This window comes from Macrobrachium nipponense, chromosome 23, assembly GCF_015104395.2.
Source record: "Macrobrachium nipponense isolate FS-2020 chromosome 23, ASM1510439v2, whole genome shotgun sequence".
Taxonomy (NCBI): domain Eukaryota; kingdom Metazoa; phylum Arthropoda; class Malacostraca; order Decapoda; family Palaemonidae; genus Macrobrachium; species Macrobrachium nipponense.
Window position 1 is genome coordinate 31,654,158 of NC_061090.1, and position 13,889 is coordinate 31,668,046.

At 35.9% G+C, this 13,889-nt stretch overlaps 1 long non-coding RNA gene across 1 annotated transcript; it reads right to left on the reverse strand.

Annotated features, from left to right (window-relative positions):
- Positions 1–678: 678 nt before the first annotated feature.
- LOC135196398 (uncharacterized) lies at positions 679–4,048 on the reverse strand. Its single transcript, XR_010310401.1, has 3 exons — positions 3,995–4,048; positions 3,018–3,120; positions 679–1,497 (listed from the first exon to the last, which is right to left on the reverse strand). It is a non-coding gene; the product is annotated as an uncharacterized LOC135196398 (long non-coding RNA).
- Positions 4,049–13,889: the final 9,841 nt, after the last annotated feature.

Consider the following 13,889-nt stretch of genomic DNA (forward strand, 5'->3'; position numbering starts at 1 on the left):
ACTAAATTAAGAACTTTTGAGCTTGTCACGTACAATTGCATTCCTTAAAACATTTTTCCTCTCTGTTGTGTGTCCACAGTAAATATAAAGTATCAATAAAGCATTATTGGAACCTGCCTACAGCTTAGGTTTTATCAATCCAAGGTATTCAAATATATAGCTCAACTCAGTTTCAGATAACACCCCCTTTGGTTTTAATCATTATACTGATGCATTGTGTTACCCTGTGAGACCCTTTACAGTAATCTTTCTCGCTTCCTAGGTCACTTAATGATCATATTTTACCAATTTAAAAAATGTATCCTCCAGTGTTTTTATAGCCACTTCTTAGGGGCTCAAAACGTAACCAAAGTTTCAAAAAGTTATTCACCTGTGGTCATTCCTTAATCACTTTCTACAAAAATGTCATTACGACAAAGTAATAAGCCACCTTGGTGGTAAGTAATAAGTCACCTGTAACCAAGGAATTTTAGATTTCTGTAGTTTACTTCAGATTAAATTACTGGGATCAGGTAAATTTTCATGTGAAGAAATTCTATTGACATTTTGTATTTTAATGAACCAGGATAAGGTGCATACATACTTTTGTCTTAAGTCGGGATCAGTTTGGGTAAAAATTGTAAGGTTTCCACAGCTTCCGAACCATTAATAACTCATTAACCACTCTAAAGTGAACCACAAGCCATATTAGTAACTTGGTCAGAAATTGATATCAGTTTGAGGAATATATGTCAGTTTGAGCCATTGCTTACAAATGGCTTAGTTACAAAATAAAAACAATTTTGAATCTGCTTATAAATAAAAAGTAAAAGCATACGGTAAGTGCTTTTTTTTTAGGATTTGGATTCAAAAAGACACCTAATAGCCTTTATCCATTCTCCAATTTTATTTACTATTATCCGCTATTTCTAGACAAACAGAATATGAATTCCTCCATAGAAAACTAATATCACCACTTGAGTAATAAGCTGCTTTATCAAGTTAATTAAATTTCTTTGATATTTGTTCGATACTTGAAAAATTAATGTAGTATAAGAATTTAAATAATGTACAATTTCGGGATGGTACACAAGAAAGCTTCCAGATTAAGTATACCAATAACTAATAAACTGCATATATTTACTTTAATTCGGCGTCCATGACCTAGGTTGTTGTGAGGCCATGGTACATTTTTGCATCAATCTTATATTCTCTAATTTGTGCAGTGCAATTATTTCTTAGATGTTTTAAAAACTAATTTAGTATAAGAATTAATTTTAATATGCACAATCTCAAGATGATACAGAAGAAAGCTTCCAGATTAAATCTGCCAATAACTAATAGCTGCATTTATTTACTTTAATTTGTGCTGAGGGACATCACCAGTAATTATAACAAACAAATAAGCATATAAAAGCACCTGAACAACGCCAGTCACACGAACAGACTTTTGTCAAGAAGTCGATCCAATTTTCTGGCAAGTCTTCTCTCCTTGTTATCTGCCCACGAAGCCTTTACCTGGAATCATTAAAAAGTGACGACAGAAAAGCTTCTTTTCCTGGGTGCAAGATCAGATTTACCTCCTAACAATGTGGCGATAAAAATTATAATATTTTAAAGTGAGGGAAAGAGAATCAATCTTCAGAGCCATTTTGGGATAATTAGCCAATTAAGAAAGTCACTATATAGTTGTTGGTATACTGAATATAAATATAGTCATATTGCAATGAAATTAAAACATTACTTTTGTCTTACAGCAATTAGCTTAAAACATTCTGAAATTACTGTCTTATTGCAATAAAATCAAAACTAATTACTTTTGTTTTACTGCAGTTTGTCTTACTGCAGTTACCTTAAAAAAACATTCTGAAATTACTTTGTCTTATTGCTATGAAATTGGAACTAATTACTTCTGTCTTACGGTAATTAACTTTAAATTCTGAAATTACTTATTGCATTGAAATTAAAACAAATCACTTTCGTCTTACTGCAATTACCTTAAAACATTCGGAAATTACTTTGTATTCCAATGAAATTAGAAATTTGAATAAATTACTTTGGCTTACTGCAGTTAAATTCTGAAATTATACTTACTGCAATGAAATTAAAACTTAAAAATTAAGTAATTAACTTTCAACTAAAATTAACAGATGCTGCAATTAAACATTATATTAACGCCTTCCTGCAATTAACTTTAAAGATTGACAATGATATGAACTCAAGATGCACTAATTTCCGACACGGACTTAAAATTAATGTTTAAACTGAAAAACTTGAAAATTTACCCTATAAACTTTAAAATAGGGTAAGTGTAATCAAAGTTTTAAAGGCCAAAACTACAAATTAGCACTATTCGGTAAAATTAAACTTAGCAAGCCGAATAAACGCCTAATTTTAGTACATAGTAAAACAATTTAGAATTTTTATTAACTACTATACACTAAATTGTCAGAGAACTAAAATCTCAAAAAGCTTTCAAAATCAAAAGCCATAATTGTTGAAAACTCCCCTAAGCTCAGTAACTCCCATATTTAACCAAAAGAAAAAATTATGTTAAGTGAAATTAAGTCTAAATAATTTAAATTAAATTACAGTTTTAATTACAGTAAGTAAATAAATTAAATCTAAATTTTAGTTTTAATAAACTGAGCATACCAAACACACCATACAATAATTACTCTCCTACACAACAAATACTAGTATTTATTCTCTCAAATTAAAAGTTTTAAGGGATGATAAAAGCCCTGCAATAATGACACCAACATAAATATTTTCAAGTTCACTTTTCAAGTTACACAAACGCTCAGCCGTAATGTCACCTATACAACTTTATTCCAAATGAAATTACATCACCCTAGAATACCAATGTAACTTTACTAGTAACTTAGTGATTCAGATGTTAACCTGAAAATTAAAAAGTAAATAGTTTGCTCGTACCGCGTTCAGCTATGTAATGGCATGGAACGCCCCACCCCTTCCCCTGAAGGGGTGGGGGCGTAGGTACGAGCAAGAAGAACATAGTGTTAAGTGTTACCCACCTGAATAGGAATATCTTATTATTGGCAGATGTCCTCAAAGCAGTTAAGTTGTAAAGTAATCCAATCCACGATAGACCCAGGAAATTCAAGAAGAGCCCAGTTCCTGAAAGAGATACCCAAATATTTTATCTTTATTTAAGCAAGAAAATTTAAATCTACATTACTAAAAAAAAAAAAAAAAAAAAAAAAAAAAAAAAAAAAAAGGGGGGGGAATACTGCAGAAAAAATTATTTCTAGAAGTAGATAAACTCAAAATAAGTCATGAAAGAATGAAATTACCAAGGTTCAATAAACCTTATGCTTTGCAATATGGAAAATACTTAAGATAGAAGATTTAATATTCAAAAAGCTGATAGTTACGTAATATATGGAAACTAAATATAACTGTTCATCACAATCTTTAGACTGCCGATAGTAAAGCAAAGTAAAAATATCGAAAAATATACCTGCATATTTAACGATCTATAAACAAGAGTCGATCTGGCGACACGTCAAGAAATAAAAGATCCCAAAATATATCTAAAAGGTATAGACAAAATACACCTGAAATAAATTTATTTATTCCATAAACATTAAATAAGTGAATAGTATTAAGCATCATAAAACTGAAAGGTCACTACGAAAAGCCACTTCGTATTACAGAAAAAGTTCAATTTATCTAGAACTTGCGAATTGACTAAAAAATTTAACACCTCGTAACAATGTTTGAATAAAATTAATCAAACGGCACTCATTGTAAACAAAAAGATCCCAGGGCCAAAAGGCGTACCAACATACTAAAACTGGATAACGAAACTCTGTAAAAGCAACACACATCCACAAGAGAGACTGAATTATGATTGAAAAAAAATAACCTTCCCCGAACACTGAAGAACAACCTTCACACAATACTAATGAAAACATTGACGCAAAACATACTTAACATTGTAAAAGGCCACCTATATAGATAACCCTCCTCAAAGGACACAACACCTCACCATATTTCAGCCGATAACTTCTTCAAGGGAGAACTTCAACGTTCCTTGTCGACGTCGTAAGATTAACTGATCGTAGATGGCAACAACCTTCGAAAGTAATATCTGCAAAACGGGTCTTCGACTAAAACTAACTAAACGTAACTACGTTGTTGAACGACGATACCGTCGTTAAAAGGGAATACCCTAGGGTAGTCAGAGAGAGAGAGAGAGAGAGAGGAGAGAAGAGAGAGAGAGAGAGAGAGAGAGAGAGAAGAGAGAGAGAGAGAGAGAGGCTTTTAGAAATTCAAAAGTTCAAGAAGCGAAAAAACAATGCATTACTACCCTGATACTATTCTACCTTGCATTTTAGCTCATTTTTATCTATTTATTTATTTATCAATTTATTTTTTCTTCTTTAATAAGCGAGGTCTCTTCTTTTTGTTTTTCCCTCTACCTCGTCTCACTTCTTGTTAATGAACACCTTAATATTCTTTGGAAACTTGAATTTCAAGTCAGTGGCTCCTTTGGTGGGCTTGTTCCATATGAATAGGGTTCAGCTTCTGAGTATTAATAATAATAATAATAATAATAATAATAATAATAATAATAATAATAATAATAATAATAATAATTAAAAGTCACAGTAGTGTTAGAAATATTTATGCACAGAGTTAGAAATCATAAGGGGAGACTTTGCACAGGTATTTTAACACTACTATGGTTTTTAATTCTCGATATTATGGCCTCGTTACAGGGGTTCCTTGATTCAATAATAATAATAATAATAATGTATGTCGTAATTTAAAGTTTATAGCAAACTCGTTTCTGAAAATATCACATATTTCCGAGTAACTATATTCATGTAACGACTGTATACTTGCAACTTGGGTGACAAATGGTATTCGAATATTTACGAACAGTCGGCCTTTATGCAGATTATTCTTTGTCTCGGAATTTATTTTCATTTTCCCTGCGTCAATTATCATATTTCTACGTACATATCGCCGAGTTTTATTATCCATATTAATGATAAATTTTCATATATTGCAAAAAGTCCTATTTGCAACTACGTAATGTTATGAATATTTTACGGGCGAGAAATGAATGGACTGTTTGGTCCTGGGGGGTGTTTTTGAGAGAGAGAGAGAGAGAAGAGAGAGAGAAACTTTGTGGCGTTCCTCCTTCTCTTTAATTTTATTCGTCACTCATGCCAGTAAGTCTTGAACTGCTTGCAACTACTCCGGGAATAATAATAATAATAATAATAATAATAATAATAATAATAATAATAATAATAATAATAATAATAATAATAAGATGGATGCCGGGTACCAACTCAAGAAAAGAGGCAACAGAATCAACCATCTGATATTCATGGACGACATCAAGCTGTATGGTAAGAGCATCAAGGAAATAGATACCCTAATCCAGACTGTAAGGATTGTATCTGGGGACATCAGGATGGAGTTTGGAATAGAAAAATGCGCCTTAGTCAACATACAAAAAGGCAAAGTAACGAGAACTGAAGGGATAAAGCTACCAGATGGGAGCAACATCAAACACATAGATGAGACAGGATAAAAATACCTGGGAATAATGGAAGGAGGGGATATAAAACACCAAGAGATGAAGGACACGATCAGGAAAGAATATATGCAGAGACTCAAGGCGATACTCAAGTCAAAACTCAACGCCGGAAATATGATAAAAGCCATAAACACATGGGCAGTGCCAGTAATCAGATACAGCGCAGGAATAGTGGAATGGACGAAGGCAGAACTCCGCAGCATAGATCAGAAAACCAGGAAACATATGACAATACACAAAGCACTACACCCAAGAGCAAATACGGACAGACTATACATAACACGAAAGGAAGGAGGGAGAGGACTACTAAGTATAGAGGACTGCGTCAACACCGAGAACAGAGCACTGGGGCAATATCTGAAAACCAGTGAAGACGAGTGGCTAAAGAGTGCATGGGAAGAAGGACTGATAAAAGTAGACGAAGACCCAGAAATATACAGAGACAGGAGAATGACAGACAGAACAGAGGATGGCACAACAAACCAAGCACGGACAATACATGAGACAGACTAAAGAACTAGCCAGCGATGACACATGGCAATGGCTTACAGAGGGGAGAGCTAAAGAAGGAAACTGAAGGAATGATAACAGCGGCACAAGATCAGGCCCTAAGAACCAGATATGTTCAAAGAACGATAGATGGAAATAACATCTCTCCCATATGTAGGAAGTGCAATACGAAAAATGAAACCATAAACCACATAGCAAGCGAATGCCCGGCACTTGCACAGAACCAGTACAAAAAGAGGCATGATTCAGTGGCAAAAGCCCTCCACTGGAGCCTGTGCAAGAAACATCAGCTACCTTGCAGTAATAAGTGGTACGAGCACCAACCTGAGGGAGTGATAGAAAAACGATCAGGCAAAGATCCTCTGGGACTATGGTATCAGGACGGATAGGGTGATACGTGCAAACAGACCAGACGTGACGTTGATTGACAAAGTCAAGAAGAAAGTATCACTCATTGATGTCGCAATACCATGGGACACCAGAGTTGAAGAGAAGAGAGGGAAAAAATGGATAAGTATCAAGATCTGAAAATAAAAATAAGAAGGATATGGGATATGCCAGTGGAAATCGTACCCATAATCATAGGAGCACTAGGCACGATCCCAAGATCCCTGAAAAGGAATCTAGCAAAAACTAGAGGCTGAAGTAGCTCCGGGCCTCATGCAGAAGAGTGTGATCCTAGAAAACGGCACACATAGTAAGAAAAGTGATGGACTCCTAAGGACGGCAGGATGCAACCCGGAACCCCACACTATAAATACCACCCAGTCGAATTGGAAGACTGTGATAGAGCAAAAAAAAAAAATAATAATAATAATAATAATAATAATAATGTATCAATACCATAGGAAACCAGAGTTGAAGAGAAAGAAAGGGAAAAAATGGGTAAGTATCAAGACATGAAAATAGAAATAAGAAGGATATGGGATATGCCAGTGGAAATTGTACCCATAATCACAGGGACACTAGGCACGATCCTAAGATCCCTGAAAAGAACTCTGGAAAAACTAGAGGCTGAAGTAGCTCCAGGACTCATGCAGAAGAGTGTGTTCCTAGAAACGGCACACATAGTAAGAAAAGTGATGGACTCCTAAGGAGGCGGCAGAATGGAACCCGGAACCCCCCACACTATAAATACCACCCAATCGCATTGGAGGATTGTGATAGACAAAAAAATAATAATAACAGTTACATTTAACACATAGAAACAACCTTCATTTACATGGCTGGTCCCAAATCGAATTACGGTCATACTCAACAAGCGTACCGTCTCCCACCCTAACTCTTCGCAATGAGATCATTCTTGCCCCAGCTGAAGCAATTAAGACATTATTGCAGTCATGTGTGAGAAATACGAGAGGGAGCTTTGCACTGCTCGCTCGTAGACATCCAACGACGGGGGTAGGTTAATGAAGATGTGGATTCTCTAAAGAAATAAGTTGTTTTCAGTCTGTTTGATAGGTTCTTTCGTCTTTCTATAAATTAGTGTAATCATGTGTGAGAAATACGAGTCGGCGCTTTGCACCGCTTGCTCGTAGACATCCAACGGGGGTAGGTTTAATGAAGATGTGGATTCTCTAAAGATAAGTTGTTTCAGTCTTTGTAGTTCTTTCGTCTTTCTATAAATTAGTGTAATCATGTGTGAGAAATACGAGTCGGCGCTTTGCACCGCTTGCTCGTAGACATCCAACGACAGGGGTAGGTTAATGAAGATGTGGATTCCCTTAGGAAATAAGTTGTTTTCAGTCTGCTTGATGGGTTCTTTCGTCTTTCTATAAATGCTCAGTTCAAAACCCTTCTGGACTGGGTCAACAGACTCTGATAAACCTCTGCAGGGAGAATGACAAGTCAAAGGAAAAGGTGATAAACAGGTGAATGAATAAATTTGAGGGAACGGGAAATAAAATAGATACGCCTGAATTCGGGAGTCGTCAGCAGAGAGCAGCAGTGAATTTGCTACTCTTTTTTTAAAACTATTGGAGATCAGAAGATTGCACGACTGCTTCAGGTAAACTGTTGCACGTTTTAGTTGTAACCAAGATAAAAGTCTTAGCAAACTGAGAAGATGGGAAAAACTCTCTATCGCGAGAGTATATATAATGTTCTAAGAGGTCCACAATAAAAAAAAAAAAAAAAAAAGTTGCGAGATCGTGTATAACTTAAAAAACCCATTGCAAAGCTTTCGAACCCTTCCATGGGTTTCATCTTCAGTCCAAAAAAAAAATCGAGAAGTATTAGATTAAACTCTGGGAGACTAAAATATTGCCCACTGCACTAGTAACCTGTTCCACGTTTTAGTTGTAACCAAGATCAAACTCTCAGGAAACTGAGTAATATTGAACCAGATACTAGCATACGATACACCGCGTGCAGTAGCAGCCTGCCTTGTACTGCGAACTAAAACAGGCAGGTTTGTCATGGTATTTGTGTGCGGGAATAATGAGGAAGAAGGCTAAACCAAAACAAATCCCTCGTAACTACTGACTTGAAATGTATGATGAAATCACTCCTGAGTTCCATTTCAATGCAACGTAGAAATATATTCCCTTTGCAAAAAGTGACTGACAATATTCCCTGAAAGTTAAGCAAAGATATTTGGTCATGATGTGATATAGAAATCTATGCCTGTTGCAAAAAAAGATTGACCATATTAAATTCCTTGAAAGTTAAGCAAAGATATTTGGCTATGATGTGAAATAGAAATCTATTCCTATTGCAAAAAAATGATTGATAATATTTTCCTGAAAGTTAAGCAAAGATATTTGGTCATGATGTGATATAGAAATCTATTCCTATTGCAAAAATGATTAACAATATTCCATGAATGCTAAGCAAAGATATTTGGTTATGATGTGATATAGTAATTCATTTAAATTGCAAAAATGGCTGACAATATTCCATGAAACTTAAGCAAAGGTATTTGGTTAATCTATTCCTAATGCAAAAAAAATGATTGACAATATTTCCATGAATGTTAAGCAAAGATATTTGGCAGGGATGTGAGATAAGTAGTGTATTTCTTTTGCAAAAACGACTGCCAATATTTCACTGAATGTCATTCAAAGATATTTTCTTGTTATAAAGTTAATCAAGGCATTATCTCGACAGAATCATTTATCCCACTTATCCCGGACATAAAAAGATACTTGAAATGCCTGATGGCTGACTGCCAGTGCGAGATATGTTAATTAAACCTTCCCCTCGAATTTATATCATGTCTCTGTGACCTCGGGCTAATGGCTTAGAGAGAGAGAGAGAGAGAGAGAGAGAGAGAGAGAGAGAGAGAGAGAGAGTCCTTACCGAGGGATTTTATCGTCAAAACGTAATTAAGGGATTAATTGCTCTTGCGTTTGTGGCGTCGCCCGAATGATGGAGAAAAGAATTCTTTAAAGTTTTTTTTAGATACTAAGGAAAAACGCCTTTGTGAGATGAGCGGAAGTAATTATCAGTGTTACGAAGAAAAAAGTAAAATTAAGGTGAAGGTTTGTCAGGAAAATGCATGTTTAGTGTTTGTGAAATATATTTAGCATGATATTGTTATACATGGTTTCTACCTCTCTCTCATATACCATATACATATGTATACGCAATTTTATATATATAAATATATATACATATATGTGTGTGAGTAAATTCTTCTGTTAAAACAGGATACGTCTCAAGTATAAAAGGCCCCTTAAAACACTGGTTTAAAGCTAAGGACTATATTTTAGTGTGTGTGTGTGTGTGTGTGTGTGTGTGTGTGTAAAGTAATATAATAATAATGATTTAGGGCTTAATATCAAATGATTTGGAAGTTAAGGTAAACAGAAATATATACACACTTAACAAAAAAGTCCTCTAGTTAATAAGTAAGGCAAAAAAAATAAGAAACAGAATAAACGCATAAATGTACCTACTTTTATCCCCAGTGTACTGCACTCGAATTAACAAGAGACACAAGATAATACATAAACAGAAATACGCTCAAAGCCATATTCCGACCGACGTCCTGCAATGCAGTGACCTCATAAAGGTGTTCTCCCTCCATCCTCCCAAGGTCACCATCAGACCTTTTCTCGAGGATGGTCCGAGAGACAGAGGCAATATATATAAAGCTGCCTTTCACTGGGAAATGGAGGTCAGCAATTGGTCATTCTTGGGGCCTTTTTGGCGACTCATTGGGGATGGGAAGTTGTGGTCAGAGAGAGAGAGAGAGAGAGAGAGAGAGAGAGAGAATGAGTAATGTAGAGAAAGACATATACATTTAAATAGAGTGAGTAATGTAGAGAGAGAGAGAAAGAGAGAGAGAAAGAGAGAGAGGGATAGAGAGAGAGATAGACTGATGAATAGAGAGAGAGAGAGAGAGTGAGAGAGAGAGAGAAACTGATGAATAGAGAGATAGAGAGAGAGAGACAGAGAGAGAGAGAGAGAGACTGATGAATAGAGAGAGAGAGAGAGAGAGAGAGAGAGAGATGAATAGAATGAGCAATGCAGAGACAGACATACATATAAAAAGAGTGATTGATGCAGAGAGAGAGAGAGAGACAGAGACAGAGATGAATAGAGTAAGAATGTAGAAGAAAGAGGAGGAGAGAGAGAGACGAGAGAGAGAGAGAGAGAGAGAGAGAGAGAGAGAGAGAGAGAGAGAAGGTGGGGAAACAGGGATAAGAGCGATGGAAGGGGTGAAAAGAGAGAGAGAGAGAGAGAGAGAGAGAGAGAGGTGTGGCAGACAGACAAGACAAACTGACAGAGGGAAAGAATGAAAAGGAAATCCATTTGGCACCTGCAATCGACACTTAAAACAAAAACAAAAAAATATATATTCGCCCCCCCCCCCCCCCCCCCCCTCCATCGTCTTATTCCATGCAATCCGCTTTCACCGACTGAAAAGGACAAAGTTCCCCGCAAATGGTTCAGGTGAAAAATATACAAACCTTCCGTTAATAATATCGGATTAGATATCCACACCGAAGACAGACAGACAGAGAGAGAGAGAGAGAGAGAGAGAGAGAGAGAGAGAAAGAGAGAGAGAAGCAGGAAATGCACGTTTCGGAAAAGTTGATAACGAGATTGAAGTGGCAGGGATTCAAGTTGTACCCTCCATTAGCGCTTTCCTGTCGGACAATTATTATCGCTTTTTTTTCGCCTTCTCGCTGGACGAGTGAACGCGCTTTATTTTTGTGTGTGATTATTTTGGAAAAGTCTGCCTGAAATTGCATTAAGCAGAGATGCTTTTCTTTGCTGTTTCTTCTCACTTTTATACTTTTAATACAGCTTTTATAGATAACTAAGATTTTGACTAGAAATGTTACTTTTTGAGGGGTTGACAATGAATATTTCTTTTCTGGGGCTGACAATAAACATTTCTTTTTTGGGGTTGCTCATAATTATTACTGTATGGGGAGTTGACAATAAATGTTACTTTTTTGGGTTAACATATATATTGCTTTTTTGGGGGGGATTGACAAAAAAATATTACTTTTTTGGGTTGACAAGAACTATTACTTTTTGCGGGTTGACTATAAGTATTACTTTTTTTGGAGTTGACAATAAATATTACATTTTTGGGGTTGACCAGAAATATTACTTTTTTTTTGGTTAACCATAAATATAACTGTTTTGGAGTTGACAAGAAATGTTACTTTTTGGGGGTTGACAAGAAATATTACTTTTTTAGGTTGCCAATAAATATTACTTTTTTGGGAAGACAATGTTATTATTTTTTTGAGTTGAACATAAATATTAATTGTTTGGTCTGACTGTAAACATTATTCTCTTGCCCCGATGCCAAGACAAGGGTGATTTTAACGTGACTATGATTGAATCCGTATCTTAGGTAAACACTCGTAAATAAACACACACACACGAACACATCACCAACACGTCCGAGAGAAAGAAAAGGAAACAACTCTTTTACAGACATTGTCGGGAGCAACAACCCAGTGGCTATCATAAATTTTTAAGGGGCGATTGTTCGTCGAATTCTCAGACCCAGTGCAGATTTATTCCTGTGATAATGTTCTTCGTCTATGCAGATAGGGCTAGTTTTACGCTTGCTTGATTCTTCCTGAATTGATTACTTTCCCATGCATTGACTCTCTCTCTCTCTCTCTCTCTCTCTCTCTCTCTCTCTCTCTCTCTCTCTCTCTCTCTCTCACGATTTGATTTGCCTTTTATTTTGCCATACCGTAAATGGACAATCAAAAAACATTTTTTTTTTTTAGTTTGTTGTTTCTTTAAGTACGCCAATCAAGCAATAGAGCCTCTCTCTCTCTCTCTCTCTCTCTCTCTCTCTCTCTCTCTCTCTCTCTCTCTCTCTCATACTTATTTTTTACCTATCTAATGCCTATCCTGTGGACTGATAAATGTAAAACCATTTGAACATTTTAAAAACTGGTAGGTTTCCTCTTCTCTCTCTCTCTCTCTCTCTCTCTCCTCTCTCTCTCTCTCTCCTCTCTCTCTTACACACACACGATTTGATTTGCCTTTTATTTTTATTTTTAGTCTTTGGATTCTGTAATGCTTTTCAATCGATATAATCGATAATTATCAGCACGTCGTTTTAAATATATATCCGGGATTGGAACTGACACGAAATAAGACAAGCGTGGCCCCCTCTCCCGTGGCTAGTTTTAGAAAATTAATGAATATATCAATAAAAAGTTTAATTCTTCTATTTGGCAATGGCTAGGCTAAACTGCCATTTGTATCAGTGCCAGCCAGTGGCACTGTGTGGTTCGTTTTCTCCATTTTTTTACGAGAGATAAGTTCCCCGCCGACGAAAGTTATCCGGACGTAATTTTATACGGACCGAAATCCTTGGGTCCCGAAAGCAGATATTCCTTTTTTTCTTTTTCTTTCTTTTGTCCATCCAAAGCAAAAGTTACTTCTCGCTCGACCGTGATATTTTCTCTGCTGCCTTAATGGCTTCCCCAAGGATAAGGATCCGGTCGTCCGTCTTCCGAGATCAGGAATCATTTTGGGATTTATCCTGGCTCCCTCGATTTATTTGTTCCTCGAGAGCAATACGAAAGCGGTCATTTTTGCTTCGTGTGTCATATCCCGTTTTCTTTGTTGGAACACTTTCCCATTTTCTTTATGCAAGCTATATATGTTCAGGGAGCTCCTTGTTTTATAGTTCAGTGTTATTTTTGGCTTCTGTTAAAGTTTCCTCATATACGTGAATGATTGCAGACTCGCGATCAGCTAATACAATGTTTGTGCTTCTATTTCCTAAACTTATTTTGTAATATTGACTGAATACCATTTCTTAAATCCCGACTCGTCATACTGACTGAATACCATTTTTATTCTCCTGACTGAATATTGACTGAATGCCATTTTTATTCTCCTGACTCGTAATATTGACTGAATGCCATTTTTTTAGTTCTACTGACCCTTAATATTGACTGAACACCATATTTTTCTATTCTTTTGACTCGTAATATTAACTAAATATCATTTCTATTCTCCTGACTCGTAATATTGACTGAAAACCATTTTTTTATTCACCTGACTCGTCATATCAACTGAATGCCATTTTACCTGAATTTCCTTCGTTCAAAGTTGAAAATTTTTACTCATCCCACAATTCCTACATAAACTATATTAAGATTAATAAATAATCCCCATTAGTAAGTTCATTTTTTAAATAGAATTCGTCACCATTCAACGAAATCGCCCCTTTTATATGAAAGATGACAGCGCGGACGACTTATAATGAACTTGACCTAAGTCTTGCCTGAAGTCAACAAGAAGCGGAAGGGTGAAAAGTAGAGGGGGAGAGAGAGAGAGAGAGAGAGAGAGAGAGAGAGAGAGAGAGAGGAAAGAGAAAGAG